Source organism: Canis lupus, chromosome 21 (genome assembly GCF_048164855.1).
Source record: "Canis lupus baileyi chromosome 21, mCanLup2.hap1, whole genome shotgun sequence".
NCBI lineage: Eukaryota > Metazoa > Chordata > Mammalia > Carnivora > Canidae > Canis > Canis lupus.
Window position 1 is genome coordinate 52,030,151 of NC_132858.1, and position 6,530 is coordinate 52,036,680.

The window sequence follows — 6,530 nt, forward strand, 5'->3', positions numbered from 1 at the left end:
AATGAGAAATGGCTGCCAAACTTGAGTGGCCAGTGAATTCTCTCCTCTTATGAGAAGCTGAAATAGTTATAATTAGAAAAATATCCTGATGCATATATATGATAGATAATATTTTATATGACCATATAATTATATATTAATATAATTTATATTTTATGTAATATGCATATTTGTTGAGGACAATGAAATATAGTTATGAAATAATTTGAATTTGATTGTGTAAAGACATCCAGTTCTGGGGTACCGGGTGGGTCAGTCACTTAAGCATCTGCTCAGGTCATGATCTCAGGGTCCTTGGGATAGAGTCCTGCGTTGAGCTCCTGCTCATCAGGGAGTCTGCTTCTCCTTCTCCCTCTACTGCTGCCCCTGCTTGTGCTTTCTCTCTCTGTCAAATAAGTAAAGAAAATCTTTAAAAATAAATAAATACATCCAGTTCTAACAATGCAAATAAATATATTTCTTTTCTTTCTCTTTTCTTTCAAGAGGTAAATATTTGAACTTCACTAAAATTTATTTCTCTTGGACATAATTTTTTCAAAAATTTTGTTTGTTCATAGCTCTAAAGATTACAAATCTCCCATATTTCTGATGCATATATTCTTACCTTAGATATGTACATGAGTACATTATTAATGTACTCAATTTGTAGTATCTTCTGAATTATTTAATCTTTCACGGTGTTTTTGGTGTTTTTTTTCTTTCATTTTTGTCCACTAATTTACATTGTTTTAAATTTGCATTTTAATACAGGAGGGTAATCATCTTTTCCTCCTTTTTAAGTTCCTGAAAAAAAAATGTATCCCTTTAACTTAGAATTAGTGAGAGTAAGGGCACGTTTTATGTTTGACACTTTTTCAGTTATTATACCATTTAAATTGAATTGCTATTCAAAATACCTTTGAATATATTCAGGTGATTGAGCAAGACAAACAGATTAAAGCTGCCATTTTGAAATATAATTCCAGCAGCAGTTGGAGGAAGAGTGTTGATATTTGAAATGCTACTTGGAATGGCAGGGACACTTCTAAATCAGAAGGGATGCAGGACCTGAATGTAGAAGCAAGTCTTTGGAGGCTCCTGGCTGAGAAACACACCATGTGAATCTTTGAATTACTGCATTTTTGGAAGATTCAGGGTGGTCCTAGCAAAATATCTGAGGAAAATTTCAATGAACCGTTGTTTAGTAAGGGATTATTTAAATATTGTAACTGCTTTGAGGGCCTTGGTGATGGGTGTTTGGTAGAGAGAAACCCAGTGGAGTAGTGAATGAGAAAAAGTACATTAATTGAACTTGGAGGAAAAAAAAAAAAAACATAAATTTTTGAATCCTGGAAAAAAAAAATTTTATTTTAATCTACATCATCATTAGAGTCCATATATATCACACACAACAGGATCGTTTTCTATCTTCACATTCACATAGTACTTATGGCTTTCATGTTGTTGATGGATTTTTAAAAATACAGAACCATTAGTTGTAATGCAGGGCTTAAAAAAAAGCTTGAAACATATTTTGTGTCCTATATGCGTGCAGAGAGCTTTGACTTCCTGTGTTTTAAAGAAAGTAACTGCTAGCATCTTGTACAGCTGATCATTTCAGTCACATTTCTGCCTAACTTTAATTAAAATTTTATTCAAAGATATGGATTATTTCATGAAGATTCATTTTAGTGAAAGGGTGTTTTAGGAGTTCAGGACATTCAAAATGTTAGAATTTCATCCAGAAATGGTCAGCAAAATTTACATCATATTTGGCAATCTTGATGGTAAATCCCTGGTGCACTATAAGGTTTGCTCTTTCCTAGAATCTGTGAAGTAGAACCAGAAGCATTTTTATTACTCTAAACAAGTCTGTAGGGCATGTGACAAATATTTCTACAATGATTATGGGCCAACTATCAAAACCCCTTTGTATTACCTCTGAGGATTTCCCTCTAAGGGAATTGACAACTACATAAACATAAGAAAAATCACCTATAGAACCATTTGGTATCAAATATCCGCTCTACTTCATCAGCTATGTCATCTTGTAACCAAAGAGGAAAAGGCAATTACTTCCATAGTCATGAAAACTACTGAAGTAGAGATGTCTGGGCTGTTTAAAACACCTCACAAGTCCCAGTGCATATTCTGAGTAGATGGCTATGTGTATAACCTGCTCTGTTCATGGGTTGTGCTATGAGTTACAGAGATTCTATGAAAGGATGAATTGTGCTTTCTCCTAATTTCTGTTTTACTCTCTCTGGTTCTATTTAGTGTCTTAATTTTTAGATTATAAATGTTTTATACAGTTGTGGACTATAAAATGAGGGTTGTGTATAAAATAATGAAAAAGTATTACAAATTTTTGTGAATATCTGCTCGTGATAACCTATTAATATACATTTTATAAAATAATTTAAAAATTATGTTGAGAAAATATTTCTAACAACTAAAAAAGTAGCAAAATCAATATGACTCCTGGGAATTTGGAGATGACTGTGATCTATGTAGGTTAGGGGTGGGTAGAGATGTGTGGGAGTTTAAGGAAAAAAAAATACCTTGAAAAAGGTAGTACTGAAGCTGTTCTCTTAAAATTCAGCCTTTCTGTTGATGGAGAGGAATAAGAAATACACTAAAGCCAGAGACTTGGTGTTGGAAAACAGAAAGGAGGTAATATGAATTGCGTCAAGACCTGAGAGGGAGCATTAGGCAGTGCTCAATATTATTGGAATTCAGCCAGTACCAGGTTGTACAGGGCTTTCACTGACAGTGTAAAGGGTTATGATTTTATATCACAGGCTTTGCAGAACAGATGGCATTTTTGAGCAGTGAAGCATCAAGCTGAAAATATAGTTTATTCATATTTTTAATGTACCCAGAAAGATTTCTTGTGCCTATTTCCTCAAGTTATTGGTTTGTTAGCTTCACTGGTTGCCATGAGGCTAGGATTTGGGGAATTATCTCTGCACACAGCTTTTCATTTTGGCAATGTAATATTGTTTAGTCTTAAACCCAATTAGCATGCTTGAAAAAATATATGTGCATGTATATGTATATATACACATACATTCAACTTTATGCACATGACACCGAAATTTGTATCTCCAGCAAAGTTTTCTGTGTTACCAATACATATCAGTGATTGTTTATTCAACAATATGAAAGTGAATATGTCTAAAAAGAAAGTCATGATTTTTGACATCTCAGTGAAAGGTACCATCATCTATCCGTTGGGTTAAGCAAGTCTCTGGGAGTTATCTCTCTCCTTCACTTGGTATCCCCATATTTAAGTGAGTTCTCCAGATTTTATCTACTACATTTTCCTAGTTATATTTGCTTCCTTCCATATATAATGATGCCATCTTTGTCCAATCTACTTTTATCTCCAGCCTGGAATACTGCAATGACCTTTCAATTGTTTTTCAGCTGTGTCCCTTTTTATTCTTTTAATTTATTTAAAGTGAGAGAGAGCTTGAAGCAAGACACATATCCCCATCTTTCTTAGGACCTCTTGGTGGTTTATCATTTGATTAAGTATAAGGTCAAAGTAGTTTATAGAAGGCTTCAGGTTCTGTACACTTAGCCATGACTATATCTTTAACTAAACTCCATAAATATATCTATGTCTCTTTTTTTGTTCTTTAAAAGTAACATGTGCACTCTGCCAGTTGCTTTCTCTGTCCATAGCAAATGTTATTTATACTTCCTCCTCTTTTCTAACAATACCATTTTATCCTCTAATAAATCTTTTTATATCTTAGTTCCTATCACTTAATTAAACCACCCCTGAAACATCCATTAAACTGATTAGAATTCTGTTTATACTTTATAGATCTTATCTCAATATATAGCTATCCACTTACAATATAGTAAACCCAATATCTTGTGGATTTGTTTACTGTCTTCTTTTTTGTTCATAAACTTTTTTATTTTCTTTATCAGATAGAGCAATTATCACAGGGACAGCCATCTAGAAGATATTTAGTAAATATGGTTGGAGGTATAAACAATGGTAAGATGAATCAAAAGCACAGAAATGATAAAATGTCTGAAGAAATATTGATTCTTTTGGGAGCCAGGGAAGTCAAATCCATTTTGATTTCTGGCCTAACATATTCAAGAGTATGATTTACCTGCACATGAAACAAATTATAGTCATGCATGAAGGACTGCTCAGTCCTTATTAATAACGTCCAATGACATTGAAACAGCTTGAAAAATCTTAAAAAATCCATGGAGTATCCAAACCCTGAATTTCATATGCTTACACTCCATGGAGACATATATCAGGTAATAAAATATTTCCATATATAAATCAAGTTTTGATTCAATAGATTGTTAAACTGTATTCTGGAGCCAACATGAAAAGCATAAGCCCTAATGTAGGTAAAGCAATCCCACAGTACAGGAATAACTTTCTTTTTTTTTTTTTTTTTCAGGAATAACTTTCTAACATACCTTTTTAAGCACTCATAGAACATTACTGCAGGCATAATTCTTAAATTAATATATATTTATTAATGGAATCATCGATACTTAGTTGCTGTTTCTAAAATATCTATGGAGATCTTAGAGCTTATACTTATATTAATCATATATATTGCTAATATTGTATATATCACTTTTGAATTTCATTTTTATGTAAGTACCATTTTTATGTAAGAGCAGGGATCGTTGTCTATTTTGTCCATTACTGCTTTGCCAGTACCTAAAAAAACTGACAGATACATAATAGTTGTTAGTTGTTGAATAAAATTATTTAAATTACGTAATTGTGTTTGCGTGTGCATGAGCATTTATTCATATTGCACTAACTGATTGTGACTACGATGTGCAAGAAAGTATGTCCAGCACTAATGATGAGACAGATACCCATGCCTTATCTACCCTCAGGGAATTCCAAATTAAGTGGGGAGATTATAATGCATTAATATTGGAGAAAATGATATGCTCAATTTTGTGAGAGGTGCTGGGAAGTATTATTTGGGGAGGAAACAACTGAAATGCACATTGAGGGAAAGAAAAGAAGACAAGGATAAATTATGTTGGGGTACCTAGGTGGCTCAGCAATTGGCCCAGGGCATGAACCTAGAGCTTTGGGATCGAGTCCCACATCAGGCTCCCTGCATGGAGCCTGCTTCTCTCTCTGCCTATGTCTCTGTCTCTGTCTGTCTGTCTCTCTCTCTCTCTGTTTCATTAATAAATAAATAAAATCTTTAAAAAAATGGATAAATTATGTCTTGAGAGGAGGAACAGTGAAGATGAATGGTTCATTCAAGCAAGAATTGATTGTTTAAGGAACCACATGAGATCTGCTCTTGAGGTTCCTGACACTGAAGAGGCATGGCCAGATTGGGGTTGTATAAAACTCATGAGAATGCTGGTGATGGTTCAGACCTTGACCTTGTGGAGCAGAATATGGAGGCAGATATAACAGTGAAGATACTATTGAAATGACTCAGGCAAGAAAGGATGCTGGTCTGGGTGGAAGCAATCAGTCTTGGGACAAAAAATGAATAGATTAGATTCAAGATAAATGAAGGGAAAAGACTGATCAAGTTTAGGGATGATTTATATGTAGGTTTCAGGTAGGAAAAGGGAGAGTTACAAAAGTTTTATTATAATTACAGAAATAGTTCCAACAACCAAAATTAAGCATATGAGTGGGGATTATTTCCTAGATTACTTCTAATTCTCTAAAATGAAAAGTACCCCAGGTCTCATCTTTATAATGACTGAGCTATTGAAAATGAAGCTGACCTTGAAGAAATAGCCATTTTCATGGTGTTTTTTATAACAAAAAGTCCCAAATAATTTTTCAAGGCACAGTGTGAAATTTACAGACACACAGTAAAAGATATTATCACTTGTTTTGTTTGTTTGCTTACTTTGAGGTAGAGGGAGATTTTTGTGTAATTATGTACTTTTCATATTATATAATAATTTTACCTCAGTACTCAGCTGCCTTAGTCGTCCCCAAAAAATTCTAAGATTTTATTTATTTTTATTTATTTTTTAGATATTTTATTTATTTATTCACGAGAGACACAGAGAGAGAGAGAGAGAGAGAGGCAGAGGGAGAAGCAGGCTCCATGCAAGGAGCTTGACGTGGAACTTCGGGCCTCCAGGATCAGGGCTGAAGGTGGCGCTAAACCACTAAGCCACCCGGGCTGCCCCAAAATTCTAAGTTTTTAAATGTCAACCTTTAACTTAGTATTTAATAACTTATTATAGTTTAATAATCTTAACTGAATATAGCCTAATTTATTCATTCACTGAAATGTATTAAGTTATATGCCTAAAAGCAGTAGGTGCCACAGTACAAAGAAAACATATATTCTTGGAATTCAAGGGTTTTACAACTAGTGGAAGACATAATAATAATAATAATAATAATAATAATAATAGTAGTAGTAGTAGTAATAATAATAATTGAATTAAAATTCTACAGGTAAAATTACCAAAATTAAGTAAAAAACTTAATTTTGTCTGAAGGAAGGAATGATTAACATTGTTAAGGGGGAGAAAATATTCTTTATAGAGGAGAT

At 33.3% G+C, this 6,530-nt stretch overlaps 1 long non-coding RNA gene across 1 annotated transcript in view; it reads left to right on the forward strand.

Annotated features, from left to right (window-relative positions):
- Window positions 1-6,530, forward strand: part of LOC140613191 (uncharacterized) — a 72,067-nt gene that overhangs the window by 41,563 nt on the left and 23,974 nt on the right. The gene's annotated exons all lie outside the window — the stretch shown is intronic.